The 20,012-nt window shown below is 39.0% G+C and overlaps 1 pseudogene; it reads left to right on the plus strand.

Annotated features, from left to right (window-relative positions):
- The first annotated feature begins 18,928 nt into the window (after positions 1-18,928).
- LOC108350868 (glyceraldehyde-3-phosphate dehydrogenase pseudogene) lies at positions 18,929-19,801 on the plus strand (annotated as a pseudogene).
- The last annotated feature ends 211 nt before the right edge of the window (positions 19,802-20,012 follow it).

The raw sequence follows: 20,012 nt of genomic DNA on the forward strand, positions 1-20,012 counted from the left end.
CTTAATCTTATTCTCTGCATATATACATGTGTGTGTGTGTGTGTTTGTGTGTGTGTGTGTGTGTGTGTGTGTGTGTGTGTGTATTCCAACATCTTCTCAAGTCTATGTGCTTACTATACCCAGGACAGCTCCAGAGAAGTGACCTCCAGATGTTCCAATCTCCTCTCACAGACACAGCTGCTTCTATTGGACCTGTTCCTTCTGATGTACCCTCAGATGGTTCCACAGACACTGGACAACAAAGAAAACAGCCAACTCCTAAGACTAGACAAACATCCCATACCCAATTTTCAAGATTCCCTAAAGACACATCACCGCAAAGCAAGTAGGAAGTAGTCAGAGATCACGATGCCCTTTTACTGCTCTTTTTAATGAAACCAAAATGGGGGAATTCTGTCTAAGCTCCACCCCAACAGCTACCTGGCAATAGCCAGGTATGCTCCACCCCACAGTTGCCTACCAACAGCCAGCTGTGCCTAAATATAAAAGGGACTGATTGCCCCCTCCTCTTCTGTTTCCTCTTCTCTTAGCCACTTGCTCTTTGTTCTTCTATGCTCTTGTCCCCTTCCCCATCCCCCTCCTCCCACATGCACATGGCCAGCCACCTTTCATCCCCTCTACTCCTCTCTCATTAAACCTTTCCACATGGAAACATGTTGGCTTGGTATTTTCTGTCCAGGAACAGCTGAGATTTGAAACCCTAACAATGGGAGCAACCCGAGTTAGATTCTCTGCCTTCTCCCCCACAAGAACTGAGCTTGTGAAACCACATTTTGTCTTTATAGTGGTGCTGTGCCATACCCCTCTCTCTCTCTCTCTCTCTCTCTCTCTCTCTCTCTCTCTCTGTGTGTGTGTGTGTGTGTGTGAGTGAGACAACATATACAAGTAAATAAATAGTAAGGCAAACCTAAATAACTGATGATTTCTTTCAAGTGAGGTTTAAATTGGGTGAATAAAACTGAGCAGTAGTGTATTATGTTGGAAAGTTTTTAACGCTACAGCCTCTTTCTCACGGTCACTACAGAGGTAAAGGCCAAGTGAACCCCTGATTTCTCATGAGAGACACAAAAGAAAGATTCAGTTATGTCCTAAATCTACTAGGAAAAAAAGATAATAATGCCTTTGATACTTAGAATACTTCCAAACAAAAGCAACCAACCAATAAAAAACGCACACACACACACACACAAAATATGATCTTATTGACTTGAATCAGGAATTCGTATGTGTACTCACCACAACTTTTTTAAACAAATCAAACATGTTAAGGAATAGTGTAACTTTTAAGTATCTTGGCTCCCAGGTAAATGGGCGACTGGTTGAGAGAGCCTGCTGTGTCTTACATGCTGTGTTAAGATTGCTATGGATGGTTGTAAATATTGTTCAGCCAGGAGAGTTCTTGCATGCTGCACACCAAACCCTGGGCTCAATCCTTAGCACCTCATAAGCAAACATGGTGACCCATGTTTAAAACTCCAGCACTTGAGAGATGGAGGCAGGGAGATCAGATTTCCAAGGTCATTGTTATCTACATAGAGAATTTGATAGTAGCCTGGGCTTCGTGAGATCCTGTGCCAAAGGAGAGAGTAGGGAAGGCAAGGTCCTAGCATACCTTCTAAGGATATGCCCCCAATGATGTAAGTTCCTTCTATTGGGCTCTACTTCTTAAACAAAACAAAACAAAACTAAACTGAACTAAACTAAACTATAAGGTAAACAGAAAGGGTTATTTATGTCATCATATTGAGACCAGTCAGGTATGCACTATAATATTAACTGTGCAGAAGAAAATCTTGAATATTATGAGGATTCAGCACTGTCCAGTCATTAAGGTCATCTAGATATTAAGTGGTTTTAGAGTCAGGATTCAAAGTAATTACTGCCTTGTATCAAAGCCTCCCTAATGTACTGTTAGAGCAAGGGCCTGATGTTCCCATTTTGTAGTATTTTTTCTAGGCATGTTCATATGCAACCTATATATTAAACCATATCAAGCTCTTGTCTACAACTTATCAGGGATCCTAGAAGAACATATTTCTAAAATCCCAGATAGCTACTTTTCAACATTTCCTGAGCTGATGAAAGCTTTCCTCTTGATACCTCTTAATATTATTAATCCCCTCAATGGAAATAGCAAGTGGACTTCAATCTGGTAATGGCAACCATCCTGTTTCTGGGTACCTTTTGGTATAAACAGGGAAGTGAAGAACAGATTTGGATTCTTAGATGGTGAGAAGGTAATATTAGAAAAAAGCAAACAAAAAACAAAAACTTCTGAGAATCACTTCTGGCATTTGAAAATAAATTTTAATAGTATTTCTATAGAGGGATGTCTTGTAAATAATGAGTTAGGGAAATGCATGCAGCATGACATATAACGTTCTTATGGTTCTACCCACCACTCTTTAACTGGAGAGTTACTAAAGATAACCAACCACCTTAATGGATATAGGACACTAGACAGGACAGGTAATTTCCACAAATCTGTATCAATCTTCAAAAATATTAATTGCCATGGCCTTCATCTCTATATTCCTCATACAAATATTGAAAAAGTAAATTTGAATTTTTAGGTACAAACACATGCATGCATCGTCTGCATCTTCTCTATTAATTCTTTCTCACTTATAGCAGCCAGTTGAAAGTTACTGAAGAAGCGATAGATACTGTCCGCGTTATCCACTTCAGCTCAAATATGAATCCTGGAGGGAAAAAAAAGAAGCCTGAGAGTCTTGTTCAACACTCTGTGCTTTTTTTAGTGACCCATAGATTTTGTAGGTCAGTTTGGGGGCAAGAGTTGAGGATAAGTGCACTAATTAGTTTTCTTGTTGTTGTGACAAATTTCTTAAGCAAGGCAATTTAAGAAAAGAAGGGTATCTTTGGCTCATTGTAAGTTGTACATTAGTACAGTAGGAAGGTGTGTCAGCAGGAATATGAGACAGCCGGTCTCACTGTACCTACATTCTAAACCAAAGAAGGCAGATGTTTACCTTACATTCTGATTTTTGTTTGTCTTGGGCGAAAGTCCAAGAAATAATGCAGATGACTACATTCAGGATGGGCCTTCCTATCTCAATTTGATCATGAAATTTCTCACATACATGCCCAGTGGTTTGTATCTTAGGTGATTGTAGATTCTTTTTCAAGTTGGCCATGGAAATTAACCATTGCCAGATTCTATTGGGAAGACTGTGTTTTAGATGCTGGGATAGTGGGGCAGAAAGATGCCAGTGAGTCAGGTGACATGGGTCTATCCGTCTGTGCATTAGAGATGGTTGATACTTTCTTAGGCTCAGGTATGAGCTCCAAGTTGTATCAGTGAGCCAATATCATATCACACGTCCAGAAACAAAGTGTTTATGTTGCTATCTCCATGGTGTCTATTTGATTGTTCAACTTCTGTCACCTGATTGCTAATCCATCAACATCAATTTATGACTAGATAGGCTGGATTTCAATGAGTTTACTCTTAGAAAGTCTAATCATTTTTCTTGGCAATGTTCACCACTGATGTCACAGTCAGCTCACCAGCTGTGCTGTGGTTTGAAGCCCAAGAGCAGCTCTCTGCCCGAGGCTCTGCTTCTGGTCATAGGAAGTGAGATATTGAGGATGCCCAGTGATTGGCAAGAGCAAAGAGGGAGAAAAATGAAAGTACACAGACCAATAAATAGAAGCAAATTTTGTGTTCATAGTCAGTCCTGAGTGCATGTGTTATTTAATTTATTGCCAACCTGACACAAATTTAACTAGGGAAGAGGGAACCCTCATTGAGGAATTGCCCCCACCAAACTGGCCTGTAGGAAATTCTACTACAGAACATTTGCTTGATTGGTGCTTGAACTGGTGAGGCCAGTCCCACAGTAGCAAGGTTTAAATGCTGTGCTGGTGATCCTGGGTTATCTTAGAAAGCAGACTGAGCACGCAGTGAGAGCAAGTCAATGAGCAGTGTTGCTTTAGGGCCTCTGCCTCAATTCTTGCCTCCAAGTTCGTGTCTTGACTTCTTGCCCTAGCTTTCTTCCATGTTGCACAGTGATGTGAAAATATAGGAAGTGTAAGCCAAAGAAACGTTCCTTTTCTTTTTTTCCTCCAAACTAGTTTTGGTTAGTGTTTTATCACAGTAACTGAGAAGCAAACAAGGACTGTACCCATTTGTGTGTGTGTGTGTGTGTGTGTGTGTGTGTGTGTGTGAGAGAGAGAGAGAGAGAGAGAGAGAAGGGGGGGAGGGGAGGGAGAGACAGAGAGAGGGACAGGGAGAGAGAATTTTCACAGAGCTTCCAACTGGTGAGAGTATATGACTGCCAGACTCCAAGGTGACTGAGAGTACAAAGCTGTATTCCTGCATTAGTGACCTCAATGGGAAGTGGCACTCAGATAATGGGATTTCTGTCAGCACTTTAACCCAAGGGTCAGTAGTTCCATTTTCTTAGAACTGGAGCCAGGAGGAACCGAATGACCCAGAACAGGGAAGGCAGGTGGTGCCTGGGAGTCTGGGCAGCCTTGAAGGGTTGCACAGAAATCAGGGAATTTTAGCAGATCCTGCAGGGAGTCAGGCTTTAGGGTCATTTAAACCTATCATGGACAGAAAACTATTTGCCTTTGACTGAGATCTGTGGGGACGCACAGGTATCCACTGAATTCCATTAGGGGAGGTAACTTCTAGATATGTCCTGACAACCCCCCTGGCAGGAGGCAGCATTCTAAGTGGATATTCAGCCCCTCCCTTCTTCAGCAGTCAGAATATTAAAACTTTGAAGCCCAGAGAATTAAAATTCTCCCCAGGAATCTCATGCCGGGAGAGAAGAAAATTTGAAGCCCTGATACCAGATAGAGGAAAAACTTAACAACTAGGAAAAGATATCACACAGTTCTGAAAACTTTCCAGACTACCTTGTAAGACAGACTAGAGTAAAGACCATAAGAAGTCTATGGCTGGCAGGAGCACACCTTGACCAGGACTGCTCAGTTTTGCCTGCCTTTCATTTTCTCATTTCCAGGTTCAAGTTGGACATTGAGACAGATTGTCCTTTAGATAAAAAAGAAATATTATAAGGGTTAACAACATAGATGGACAATATGTTGTAGGGTTCTGAAAATTCAAACTGGTGAGGCTTAGTAGTGGTCTCTTCTCATGAGTTTAAGGCAAAGGGGAAAGGTCGCATGCCTTGCAGTGGATGAGTAAATATTAGTATGAGCTTGCAGTCAGATTGTCTGATTCCCAGGGTGAGTATTGTCTTTCAGTTAATGTGTATCCTTAATATAAAATGTGCTACCTGAAGCCTCTGATAGCTTAAAGTGCTTGGTAAACTTCCATTGAGGAAGTAGAAATTATATTTCTAGATGTCCACAGCAGGGTGTCTGCCATGATTTTTACAGCAGCTGTGAAGAAAGAGAAGAGATAGGGTGGATGGGGAGGGAGGGAAGGGAAGAGAGGGAGGAAGGGAGGGAGGGAGGGAGATAGAGGGGGCTCTGCAAGCATGGCCAAGGGGAACATAAACTTCATGTGAATTCTCACAGGCAGTCTTGAGGAATTGGAATATGCTGTTCTTTATCCTGATGCTGCTCCACTGAATGAATCCACTTTCCTGCTTTCTCTGTCTCCTTTCTCATTGTGAGGTATTGGGTGGCCAAGCCTAGCTTGTTGAGACTATGAGAATGTAGGATGTAAAGGCTCCAGTAAGATCCTTGATCCTGCTCTTCCCTATCTGCTCATGGGAGAAGCGGAACCTAGAAGAGCATTTTTCCTTTTTGTGGAAAGTGTCTTTTACCCCCTTGTCATTGATAAGCATATCTTAAGTGACTGGAGGACTTACTCCAAGTGAATTAGCTTTTCTGTAAAGGGTCGGATGATAGATTACATTTTATGATCTTTAGCCTTTTCGTTAGCTATACATATTTGCATATGTATCATAAAAGAAGTCACAAGCAAGAGAAAGAGTGCTGACAATTCCTCATTTATATATATAAAGCTGGCATTCTGAGTTTGGCTTGCAAGCCACAGTTTGCAGACATCTCTTTAGAAATATTTTTTGTGTATCAAGACTTTTCCTACATTGGATAGCAAAAAAACAATATGCAATAAATAGATTGTGTTTTAGGACCTTGATGTGCTACTTCATGCCTAGTTTCAAGAGTACATACTTTTGACTCACCAGAATAGGAATCATGTAGTATTTGAAGGTGACTTGCCTTCTGTTGGACCAAATCTTGAGTATTATTTTTTTTCAATGAGGTCTAAGTTCAGAATGATGTTTCCAAAGTTTTCTTCTGATCCTTCCCAGACTGTCCCTCCTATATATTATATATCAACTCAAGCCTAATATTAAGCCACCTGAAAGACATGTACCAGGTTTTCCAGTTTGATTCACAAAATTTAATATATTAACATTCATAAAACTTTAAATATATATCTAGAATTTAAAACTTAACATTTGTAATTTTTCAATTAACTGAATGCCATTTATTAGGGATAATTCTATTTATATTGGTCTTTTAGATGACCAAGGAACCTAGTAACCTGGTGTGTAGGTTGACATTAAGAAGAATGCAGAGGATATAGAAAAAAATACAAGTTAGAAATGAGAACTGACAACGGTGTTTGTGCAGAATAATGGTATCATCTGGGTTCCAATTGTATTCAAGCATATCAGGGTCTAGTAAACCAGGAAAAGAGAAAACATAATTCTCAAAAGAGATAATATGGAAAGAATTGGAAATTTGGAGAAAAGATACAATTTTCAATATTTCTGTGGTAACTGGAAAAGGAGCATGCTCAGACTAATGCTTTACAACTGATGGGAGGATGTCAGTGTAACAAGGCTTTCATTTTTTTCTCTCTTTATCCAAGTAAAATAAAGAAGGATCTCAAAAGTAATAAGCAAGAAGACAAAACAAAGAGGTGAATCCGTTCTCAGCCTTTATCCACCTTCTACTTTATAGCACATTATGGGTGTTTTATGAGACTCGTTGATTTGAGAGTATTTACTTAAATTGCACTGGTTTGAACCTCATTCTCAGATCACTTTTTTGAATGTCTAGTTAGGAGGCAGATATCTTCAGTCCTAATTTTCCCCTTTGTCAACCTTGACCACACACTGGAGTTTTGACAGTCGCTGCTATCCCCAGTGTGCTTGGCTAAAACTTCCCTCAAGTGTGTCAAGTGTGATCTTATAAAACTGCTGCTCCAATCTGCTTAGTCAAAAGTTCCCTGGATTGTTTGGTTAAGTGTTGGCTTACAAACTCCTGAGATGCATTGTTTAGAAATTGAATTCTACATCAATCTGTTTCATATATTGTGACCATAATTTTAATTTTAATGTATCATTGGATGGTATGAAATAAGGCTTCAGTGGTCAGTATCAATTGAATTGTGACTAGCATCATTATGAGAAGGAAACAAAACAGGAGAGCAAAAGACAATGAGGATGCAGGTGGAAAGAAGAGTAAAGATGAAATGAGAAAAAAGTCATCCACTGAGAAAGAAATGCTACAAGAGAAGCTTCCCCTGCTTGGAACTTGATCTCAGATTCCAGGCATGACAGAAAGAAATGTCTCTTGCTTTGTTATGGTTGCCCTACCAGAAGAATAAAGATATGAAAATATGTTGGTCTAGCCTTTAGAATTATTAAGAAGTTCTAGGACGTAAAATGTCCAGGCTCACAAATTCACTCTGAAATAAACAGAGACAACAGTAAAGTTGACTTTACAATGGTGTTTTGACTCCTGCTCTCCAATGTGAGTGAATTTTCCTTTGGTGTGTACACTATGTGCCGGGGGTTTCATTTTGAATGCCCAACCGGATGATGTTCTGCATCTATTTATTGCTTCTCTCTATCTTGCTACTTGATTTTTTTCTCTCACTTTTGCTTAATAAACACTGAATAGACTTACTGATTAAAAACTGAATGCATGGCCATTGTAGAACATTCTCTGCACCTTAGAAAACAAATGGTAGATCGATAAGTCAATGAAATCATGCATATTTCTGTTGCTTGTGACTGTTGGCTATAAAAACAAAAGTACTTATTATTTCTATTCTGTAAAACGATGCTATGATTAGATGCCATACAATCACAACGAATAACTACAATATTTGTTTAGAGACCTGCTCTGAATGAACAATGTTGTTGTGTCACTCAGGTGGCCACCATATCAAGCTACAGTGACACATAGGCTGAAAGGAGACTGTGAACTTGTTACTAGGATTTAGAATGAGAAAAACTGCATCTGCATGAAATAGTCACTGAAGGCCTGGTAAAGGTGGAAGAATTTGAACAAAGAGAAATTAACTAACTCGATTTCTCTTCTAGAGATGTAGAGACCCCCTAAATGTGGACCTTGAGGTAAAGCCAATGACATGAAGAGCAGACAGGTCATGCATCAGTATACTTAAGATCATGTATTCCATTTCTGATAAATAGATGGCATTCAGTACAATTATCAGTCTGGATCTGTTTGGTGGCTTGTTTATTGCTATGTAAGCAATCAAGTTTTAAATAAAACATGGAAAGAAATAGTCAAAGTGCTGCCAAAGGAAATAAATCAAATTAATTAGTTTTTAGGTACATCTCTCTTACACAAGCCTCCAGCAGGCTCTCTCTCTAGTCCCTGCCAATGTGAAGAATTGCAGGCAGCCAAGGTAATGCTGATATCCAGGGGGCAAAGACAAACAGGTGTATTTCCCAGAGTTAAGAGCAGATGAAAATGTTTTCACTGAGGGTTTATAAAATTAAGCTTTCATGCATTTGAAGGAGTGAGTGAAGTTTCCTTTGGTGTGTACACCGAAGCAATCAAGAAAATAATTAACCGCTCTACATAACCATTATTGGCTGATGATGTAATTGTATAGTCCTAGGGCACATGACATAAATTATTACCTTTGAGTGAAAAATATATTTTTGTCTTAATTAACCTTATTCAAAGCAGAAGAAAACACAAAATATCTGAGCCCAGAATGTAGGAATAAAAACATCTTAATTCATGCCTACATTTTCTTTGATGTTAAAAAAAAATCTAATACGAGGCACCTCACTGACTGTGTAAGTTATAACTCTGGGCCAAGATGGTCTTTCTCGTTTTTTGTGCATCACTCACAATCACTTTGTGAGGAAATAAAGCTTTCATTGAATGAATTTGCTTTCACTCCTTTTTTGAAATTGAAGATGACAAGGATTTTCCTTAAACAAAGCCTATACTAACTCAGCACACTTATTGTGGTATAAAAAGTGCCAAATTTGGCCTTTCTTTTGTCTTGTTTGTGTCAGAACATTGCTCAAGGCTGTGGGTGGATTCCCCCAGGGTTTGAGTCTGTGAATTACAGTGGCTCATTTACATGGTTCCTGCCTCATGAAAATGTAAGAGAACAGGACCCAAGTGACTGACATTATACTTGACAAAACTGTGCTAAATAGCCCCCACTTCAATCTTCTTAGGTTGTGTTTTCCTATTATGTTATTTGTATGTTGGCTGCCATTGTTAATTGGCAGAAGCCAAGTTCCAGCAAATCAGATTTATATTTCAAATAAGTGAAGTCACCTGCACTAGCTAGCACACACAAAAACATATTTTTGTTTGTTTATCTATTCATTGTGTGTACATGTGCATATCTAAGAGTACATGAAGATAGCAAAGAATAATTTTCAGGAATAATTTCTTCACTTCTACTATGAAGATTTCAGGGACCAAATTCAGGTTATTATTCTTGGCAGAAAGGATCTTTATCTACTGAGTTGTCATCCTATCACACAGGGAGTTTTAAGTATATACCTCTGTTTATGTTATGTTAATATCAATATATCCTCTGAATGTTTCCTTTAAAATATAAAAGTTTTAAGAGGTTAGGAGAGTAAGCCAGTAGTAGAATTTAAAACCAGTCACCAGCATTGCTATAAAAAAATAAAAAAATAAAAAATAAAAGTTTATAACATGTTATGGTTTTAACAGATTTTCATATATATAATTACCTGGAGAATTTTCAAATAAGATTATTATTTTATTTCTCAATTTTCCTATAGAGTTAAGCCCATGGACTCTCAAAATGAAATTAAATTTGGCTTGTGTCCAGTATGGTTGGAGCTAAAGTAGATAAATTATGATTAAATGTAGGTAAGTTTCTCTTCAGGAAGTAAAAAAAAATATTACTTGGATGAAGACCAGAACCCTGGGTATTTTATAAGGTGTTCGTATGCTAATGGATAGATTGAGGAAATGAAATTAAAAAATAGAAATGTAAGAAATAGGCAGACATTATGCAATGCGATATAGAAAGCTGGAAGGATTTGGAAAAGAAGTATCTTTCAGTGGCTTTCTTTGTCCTCAATGGATTTATGTAGACAATAACAGTTGAACAATGTATGGTGGACATAAGGACAGGGCTGGATGAATCTCATAGATGTACTTTGGTACGTTATTCACTGAACTTTTTCATGGTTACATTAACGTGAGTGAAGAAAGGCACGTACATGAAACCATGCATGTGAATATATTTCATACATTGTTGATATTTCTTGATTCTTAAACTAAATAATTTTTGGGAAATGAAGAACTCTCTTAGTTAAAAATGTCATTTAGCAAGTACCTCTGGTGCTATTTATTCAGGGGAAGCTCTGTTTTCCTTGTAGTTTAATGAGATTGCTAATTATGCCAATGAATTTTTAACAGGGGGTTTAGACTAATTTTATTCTGGAACATTTATTCTCAGTTCAAAAACTTCTAGAAGTTTCCCCTTCCTCTAGTACACCAACCAATGTCAAATGAACCTTTATAATGTCTTTTTGACTTCTTCTCAAGACTATGTTTTCCTACAGAAATAAAGTTTATCACAGTAAATTCTAATCCATCTGCTTATCCCCAGACACACATAGATCTATAGAAAAGTCTCTAAATAGAAGAATAATCAGTTAAGTTTCTAAGTGAGCAAGCCACCAGGCCTTCCCCATCATATGAGAAAGATAGAGTGGGTAAGAGACAAGGTAATATTTCTTCTTTTAAGCTACTAGGATCTTGGGGTGTCTATACTAGAAGCATAGATTTATCTAGAACCCTCATTTTCAGTTATCATTTGCAGTTTTGCAGTTGGGAAACTTCTTAATAATCAATTAATTTTAATTGCATAAGGACATTGTTTCAACAATCTCATTCTCCCTTCCAATAGAGCAAAATCATACTCTGCTTCAAGATCGACACATTTTTTATTACTACATTTTTCTTTGGTTCAATTAGGTCCTTTCTGGCTTATTGCTTGTTTGGATGCCCGAGTTTTCACAGAATTGCCATTATCTTTTGAGTTCTGATTTCCTCAAGACAGAGTTTCCAGATTTACCACTTACGAGCTGTTTTGTTTCCTGGGTAGGAAACACTCATAAATGGAGGCATTTGTACCAGTCGGTGGTAGAACAAGACATGCACTGAGGAAATATCTTTCTGACTTGATATTTAGCTGATATTGATACTTCTGTAGGGCCAAGGCCTAAAACTGGCTTATCTTCTAAAGGTTGACTTCACTATTGTGCTCAGGGGTGGCCTGGATCTGGGCTATTTCTTTTTTGATGATATTTCCAAATAGTAAAATATAACCCAGGATGAGAGAAAATCAAGTTAAGAGTATAGAAAAGTTTCCCCGATGAACTGAAATTATAGTAGAAAGGTTAAGAAAGAGTCCTGACAGTAATTACTGCAAAAGAACAGAATAGAGAACCCAGAAAGAAAGACTTTCAAGCTCTGAGGGCTTACAGAAAGCTTCATTGCCCAAAGCAGAAAACCTATACCAGTGAGAGAAGATGAGACTAATGGCTGTCCTTAGGACATAACCAAGGAATACTAGTCTAGATTGCTAGAAAAATCCTCGTGTTAGACTCTAATGTCTGTCTGTCACTCAAGATTAAAGTAGGCAAGATCAGTTCAAAGGGAAACTTAAAATGAGAGCACATAAATGTTTCTCAAAGTAACACCCAGAGGTAGCTTTAGTGTCATATGGGGAACAGAATAACCATAGAAATAAATAGACTTGTTGAACAATAATGATTAGAGTTCTAGATTCCTCACATCAAGAAATCTAAAAGTGAAACAGGACATTGAAAGCACAAAAATAATGGCTCCAAAGGCTGGAGAGATAGCTCAGTTAGTAAATATTTACCTCACAAACATGAGGACCCAAGTTTGATTTCCAGAACCCATGATAAAACGCATGATGGAGTATGATGCATTTGTAGTGTCAGTTCTGGGGTGATGGAGATGCGAGGACCCCTTGGACATAATGGCCATCCAATCTAGGCTAATTGTTGAGCTTCAGGGGAATGTTACAAGGGAAATGGATGTCATTCCTCAGGGTGGTTCCTAAGGTTGTCCTTTGGCCACTACTCATACATATACATGACTGCACCTATACTCAAATGGTCATGTATACATGCTTTTAAATGCATACATAAAATAGAGATCATAAAAGTGCAAAGAAAAATATAATATAGGGAACTACGGAATGAGATGACAATAACAAGGACATTGGTGGAAGCTGAATTTATAATACATCGAAGGGGACATAGTTCCTGTAAGAGTTTTACATTTCAATATGCAACAATAGAAACAGGATAAAACTTAAGAATAAGACAATAAATAATGGCCTGGCAATATGGATCAGCAAGTAAAGGCACTGGCTGTCAAGACTGCCATCTATGTTCACTCTCAAGAATTCATAGTGCAGAAAGGGAGAATTGGTACTTTCCTTTGACTTCCATATGTGCGTGATGTACACACAGACACACACACACATGCACACACACACACACATACACACACACACACACACACACAGAGAGAGAGAGAGAGAGAGAGAGAGAGAGAGAGAGAGAGAGAGAGAGTCAGACAGGGACAGAGACAGAGACAGAGACAGAGGGGAAGAAGAAAGAAAATAAATGAACACATGTCAAAACAAACAGGAGAGTCATAGTAGAAAGCAAACATGATTTAAAAGCAATATATGTGAATATATATACATATATATCATATATAATACATATGATAAGTGATATTGCTGTACATTTTTAAGGGGCATTTAAATACTAAAGAATCTATTCAGTCAAGACTCAAGAAAACATTTTAGCATTAGCACTTTTCTTTTCCAAAGTAATAAGTCCCTTTTGGGGAATGGCTTGTAGGTGATTTAGGACCATATTTCTGAAACAGATGTATTTGTGTGAACTACTCTTTCCATCCATCCAACAAATAATGGGGTTAGAGATCATAGAAACAAGGTGCTCACCTTTAGGTTACCTGGGACTTTCGAAAACTGGGCTCAGGGGCAATGGTTGAAAAGGTTAGATTCCCCAAATGTACAGGGTCTGTGTAGCAAGTAATGGAAGCAAAGTACCCTATTGTTACCTTTGCCTCTTGAAAGGTGCATCCTTTCAAGATGAGAGTACAACCTCTGAGTTGTGCTGAGTACCTAGCATCTTCAGTGCCTAACATTCTAAGCACCTAGCATCCTGAATTGCTAGCATCCTAAGTGCCTAGCATCCTGAATAGCTAGCATACTAAGTGCCTCCTAATGCATCTATTGTTTAAAACTCTGTAATCCAGTCTGTGGATTACAAAACTACTTCAATACCCACTCTTTCCATAACCTTTACTATAATGTGTTTGACATCTTCATCAGTTGAATACATAAAATAACACAGTACTCCAAATGGAGCAAAAGGAAGAGAAGAAATACTTGCTCAAATTATCAGGGGCTAAGATGAAAATGCTTTTCTTGTACAGACAGAAATTGAAAACGAAGTTGTTGAGCTTTTTGTTTGTTTGCTCATTTTTCTTTTATATTTTTATAGTTTTATTTTCTACCAGAGGATTCAGTTGTAAGACTGAGGAAAGAGATATTTAAACTCAAAATGATGAAAGGCTTTTTAATTAAGGTGACATGAATGATGGGCTCCGTAATTTACTCTGATTGTTTTATTCTTTAATTTTAAAATAATAAACTCTTGTAAGTTGAGTAAATCCTGGGGTGGTTTTGAAGCCAACTGCTTCATTCCCTTTGGCCTGCTCATTTCCTAAATGTTTCCCATTCCTTAGGAGGCATTGCTATAAGAGCCATCCAATTTCATTTGCCCTTTCCTTTCTTTAGACCACAATAATTATGAATGGGCCTGGATAATAGGACCCCACTCCCTTTTCTCTTTGTTCTATTTTCAAGATAACAGTTCTTTCTAAAATCTGTAAACAGCCCTGACATGCAAACAAAGACAGGCTACTTACTTTCCTCTAGAAGTCTAGGTACCCAGCCCCCTCTACCCCTCTACCACTCACCCAATTTCAATGAAAATAAAAAACTGATTAATTTGATGGAAAAGGAATTGCCCTCAAATTACACAGAACTCACGAAATGAGTCTAAAGTCAAATTAGGTGGAATGCTATTGCTGCTGTTTAAATCTGATTTATTTGTACTGCTGGTTAGAGAAACTGTTGATTAGGGCCAGGATCAAGACAGAAATTGTTCAGCAGTTGTTAGAGGAGTCCTACAAAAACCCAAATCGAACCAACCACTACACATATTCAGAGGATCTAGCACAGTCTCATAGGCTCTGTGCTTTCCTCTTTAGTCTCTGTCCACAGGGCTATCCAGCTACTGGTTCCTGGCCAGTGAGAAAATTGGGCATTGATTTCTGCTTGTGTAACAGGCATCAAATTAGACCTATCATTAGTGAGTCACTCCTACAAGTTCTGAGTAACCACTGCCCTTGCACATCCTGCAGACAGGGCAGGTTGTAGGGTGAAGTTTCTGTGGTTGAGTTAGTGTCCCAATCCCACCTGTAGAAGTTTTGTCTGGTTAAGAAGATCCTCCATTATTAGGAGTCCTAACTAAGGTCACCCTCACAGATTCCAGGAAGTTTTCACCACATTAAATTTCTACATCATCCCCCAAATGCCTCCTAAGTCCAGTCATCTCTTCCCATATTCTCTCCCTTAGTTCCTCCCTAGTCCACCTGATCCCTCCTGTTCTCATACCCACCCTCTCCAGGTATACCTGCAAAATCCATTCTATTTCACCTTCCCAGGGAGACCCATTTGTCCCCATGTAGAGCCTTCCTTGTTATTTAACCTCTCTAGGACTGTGGATTCTAGGATGTTTATACTTTATTTAACAATTAATATCCACTTTTAAGTGAGTACATACCACTTTTTTTTTTCTGGGACTGGTTTACCTTACTCAGAATTTTGTTATTCTAATTTTACCTCTTCGTTTACATTTTTATGTCATTCTTTAAACATTTTAGTAATATGACATCATGTAAATATACCACTTTTTTCAGATTTTTACTGAATATTTTATTTACGTACATTTCAAATGTTATCCCCTTTCCCGGTTTCACCTCTGGAAACTCCCTATCTTATCCTCCCTCCTCATGCTTCTATGAGGGTGCTTCCCTACCACCCACCAACTCCTACCTCTCTACCCTGGCACTTCCCTATGCTGGAGCACCGAACCTTCACAGGAACAAGGGCCTCTCCTACCATTGAAGCTCTACAAAGCCACCCTCTGCTACATGTGTGGCTGGAGTCATAGATCTCTCCATGTGTACTCTTTGGTTGGTGGTTTAGTCTCTGGGACCTCCGGGGTGTCTGGTTGGTAGATATTATTGTTCTTCCTATGGGATGCAAACCTGTTAAGCTTCTTCAGTCCTTTTTCTAACTCCTCCATTGGGGACTCTGTGCTCCATCCAATGGTTAGCTGCAAGCATCGGCCTCTGCATTTGTCAGATTCTGGCAGAGCTTCTCGGGACACAGCTATATCAGGTTTCTGTCAGCAAGCACTTTTTAGCATTCACAATGGTGTCTGGGTTTGGTAGTATCTGTATATAGGATGGATTCTCCAGGTTGGGCAGTCTCTCGATGGCTTTTTCTTCAGTCACTGCTCTATACTTTGTCTCTGTATTTCCTCCCTTGATTATTTTGTTCCCCCTTCTAAGAAGGACTGAAGCATTTAGTCTTACTTCTTGAGCTTCATGTAGTCTATGAATTGTATCTTGGGTATTTCGAGCTTTTGGACTAATATCCACTTATCAGTGCATACCATGTGTGTTTTATTGTGAATGGGTTATCTCTCTCAGGATGCAATTTTCCAATCCCACCCATTTTCCTAAGAACTTCATGAAGTCATTGTTTTTAATAGCTGAGTAGTACTTCATTGTGTAAATTTACCACATTTTCTGTATCCATTCCTCTGTTGAAGGTCATCTGGGTATCATATTTTCTTTACCCATTCTTCAGTTCACAGCTATCTAGATTGTTTAATATGAATAAAGAAAAAATTAAAAGAATTGCTCTGTTGTTGAAATCCAACTTCAATCTGTAGTCTAATACAATGAAGGGGGTTCAAATTTCTTCAATATGTAAAGTCTTGTTTTTTGCCCAATTGTGCAGTCAGTTTTGAAGGAAGTTCCATGAGGTATTGAAAAAAACTCTTTGTGATGGATGAAATATTCTGTAAATATCTGTTAGGTTCATTTCATTTATAACATCTGTTAGTTCTAATATGCCTGTGTTTAAGTTTTTGGTCTGGATAACTGTCTGTTGGTGAGAGTTATGTATTAAAATCTCCCACTACTGATGTGTGAGGGTCAGTATGTTATTTAAGTGTTAGTAACATACATACATTTATTTATTTATTTATTTATTTATTTATTTATTTATTTATCTATCTATCTTCACAAACTTGGCTGTTCTAGAATTTCAGACAAAGAGGTTAAGAATTGAAACTTCATCTGGGTGAATTTTTTACTTGATGAGTATGAAATGTTCTTTCCTATCTTCTTTGATTATTTTTGGTTAAAAGTTTATTTTGTTAGATATTAGAATGATGATATCAGCTTGCTTCTTGGGTTCATTTTCTTCCAAAATCCTTTTTCAATCCTTTACTTTGAGATAGTATCTATCTTTGACATTGAGGTGTTCCTTATATGCAGCAGAAGGATGTACCCCTTTTCATGTTCATCATGTTACTCTGTCTTTTTTTTTCAGGGAATCGAGCCCATTGATGTTGAGAGATATCAATGACAAATGGCAGTTACTTTGTTGTTCTTGTTGTTGTTGGTGTATATATGTGTGTTTCTCCAGTCTTCTGGTTTTGCTGATTTTACATTACTTATTTCTTGTGTTTTCATGGGTATAGTTAACCAACTGAGGTTGGAATCGTCCTTCTAATATCTTCTGTAGGTCTGTATGTATAGGTACATATATTTTTTAAATTTGGCTTTAGTATGGAATAGTGAGTTTTCTCCATCTATAGTGGTTAAAATTTTTCTGGATATAGATGTCTGGGCTGATATCTGGGTCTCTTAGAGTCCATAGCACATCTATCCAGGCTCTCCTGGCTTTCAGAGACTACATTAAGAAGTCAGGTATAATTCTTTATTTGTGCTGTATGTTTACTGTTGTGATAGTCATGTGACAAAGTGACTCTCTTTTCTGGTCCAATCTATTTGATGTTCTATAAACTTCTTGTATCTTTATAGGTATCTCCTTCTTTAGGTTAGGAAAATTTTACTTTAGTGTTTTTTTTCAAAAATATATTCTGTGTCACCGAGCTGAGTTTCTTCTTCTTCTATTCCTATTATTCTTTTTTTTTTTGTTCTTTTTTTTTTTCGGAGCTGGGGACCGAACCCAGGGTCTTGCGCTTCCTAGGCAAGCGCTCTACCACTGAGCTAAATCCCCAACCCTATTCCTATTATTCTTAAGTTTGGTCTTTTCATAGTTCCCCAGATTTTCTGGATGTGTCAGTCAGATTTAGCATTTATCTTCTATTGGATCTTCATTGTCTGAGATTTTCTCTTTCATCTCTAGTATTCTGATGGTGAAGCTTGCCTCAATGGTTCCTCTTTGCTTAGTTAGCCTTTTAATTTCTTGAATTTCCTGAATTACTTCTTTTTTTAATTGCTTTTACTTCCATTTTCAACTCGTGAAAAGTTTTATTTCTTCAATTGTTTGTTTTTTCTTGGCTTTCTTTAAGGGATTTATTGACTACCTTTTTAAGGAGACCACTAGCATCTTCACAAAATTGTTTCTAATGTCTTTCTTTTGGGCTTTAGCTGCAATGGAATAGTCAGGTCTTGCAGTAGTAGTATTGCTGGGTTCTGTTAGTAACATATTATGCTGGATGTTTATTGTGTTCTTCTGCTGATGTCCAGAAACCTGATTTGGAGTTGATTTTACATCTACATGACTGATTTCTGGGTTTGTCTTTGTTGAATCTGTGTTTTATTCCTTGATTTCTATTACTTGTCTGATCTTCTAACCTCTGATTAAATATGTTTTTTTTTATCCTAGTTGAGGGGTGGAGCACTTTGATGAGGAAGAGAATGGAATTGTTGATATTTTCTGGTGGGAGCACACCAAAAGAGAGGGGGTCTGTGTGTGGGCAGTTTATCTGAATTTCTAGAGGAATGCATGGCTTCTCATTTAGCAGGGAATATTGGCTGAGATTTCTTATGATCTTCCTTTTATGAGCAGGAGGCCCAAGAAAGCTGCCCTTGCAGTTTCAAGACACACTTCACAACATTTAACAGCCTAGGATCCACAGGAGTCCAAAGCCTTGGAAGCAGAGTGCCAGTGTCCAGGTGCAGCAGCATGCAGATGCACCAGACACATAGAGTATTTTCCACACTCCTATCTTCCCCAAGTTCAACAGTTTAGATGTTGCCCCCTCAATCTGAAGGAACAGTCTTCTTTTTCAGTCTACAGAGTAAAATGCTAGCCTTGGCTCTCTGCTCCTCCCTGTTCCAGAGACAGCCGCATCTTCTCATGCAGTGCCAGAAAAATAGACAATATGGTGAAGGTTGGTGTGAATGGATTTGGCCATATTGGATGCTTGGTTACCAGGGCTGCATTCCGCTCTACATCTGGCAAAGTGGACACCAACAACCCCTTCATTGACTCAACTACATGGTCTACATGTTCCAGTATGATTCTACCCATAGCAAGTTTAACCACACAGTCCAGCCTGCGAATGGGAAGCTTATCACCAACGGGAAGCGCATCACCATCCTCTAGGAGCGAGATCCTGCTAACATCAAGTGGGGTGCTGAGTATGTCGTGGAGAATACTGGTGTCTTCACCACCATGGAGAAGGCTGGGCCTCACTTGAAGGGTTCGGCCAAAAGGGTCATCATCTCTGCTCCTTCAGCCAATGCCCCCATGTTTTGGATGGGTGTGAACCACGAGAAATATGACAACTCCCTCAAGATTGTCAGCAATGCATCCTGCACCACCAACTGCTAAGCCTCCCTGGCCAAGGTCGTCCATGACAACTTTGACATCGTGGAACGGCTCATGGCCACAGTCCATGCCATCACTGCCACTCAGAAGACTGTGGATTGCCCCTCTGGAAAACTGTGGTGTGATGGCCGTGGGGCAGCCCAGAACATCATCCCTGCATCCACTGGTACTGCCAAGTCTGCGGGCAAGGTCATCCCAGAGCTGAACTGGAAGCTCACTGGCATGGCCTTCCGTGTTCCTACTCCCAGTGTATCCATTGTGGATCTGACATGCCGCCGGGAGAAACCTGCCAACTATGATGACATCAAGAAGGTAGTGAAGCAGGCATCTGAGGGCCCACTGAAGGGCATCCTGGGCTACGCTGAAGATCAGGTTGTCTCTTGCGGCTTCAACAGCAACTCCTACTCTTCTACCTTTGATGCTGGGGTTGGCATTACTATCAATGAAAACTTTGTAAAGCTCATTTCCTGGTATGGCAATGAATAAGGCTACAGCCACAGGGTGGTGGACCTCATGGCCTACATGGCCTCCAAGGAGTAGTAACCCTGGACCACCCATCCCAGCCCAGCAAGGATACTGAGAGCAAGAGAGAGGCCCTCAGTTGCTGAGGAGTCCCCATCCCAACTTAGCACCCAACACTGAGAATCTCCTTCACAATTCCATCACAGACCCCCATAATAGCAGGAGGACCCTAGGGAGCCCTCCCTTCTCTCTTGAATATCATTAATAAAGTTCGCTGCACTCAAAAAAA

This window comes from Rattus norvegicus, chromosome 4 (assembly GCF_036323735.1).
Source record: "Rattus norvegicus strain BN/NHsdMcwi chromosome 4, GRCr8, whole genome shotgun sequence".
Lineage (NCBI taxonomy): Eukaryota > Metazoa > Chordata > Mammalia > Rodentia > Muridae > Rattus > Rattus norvegicus.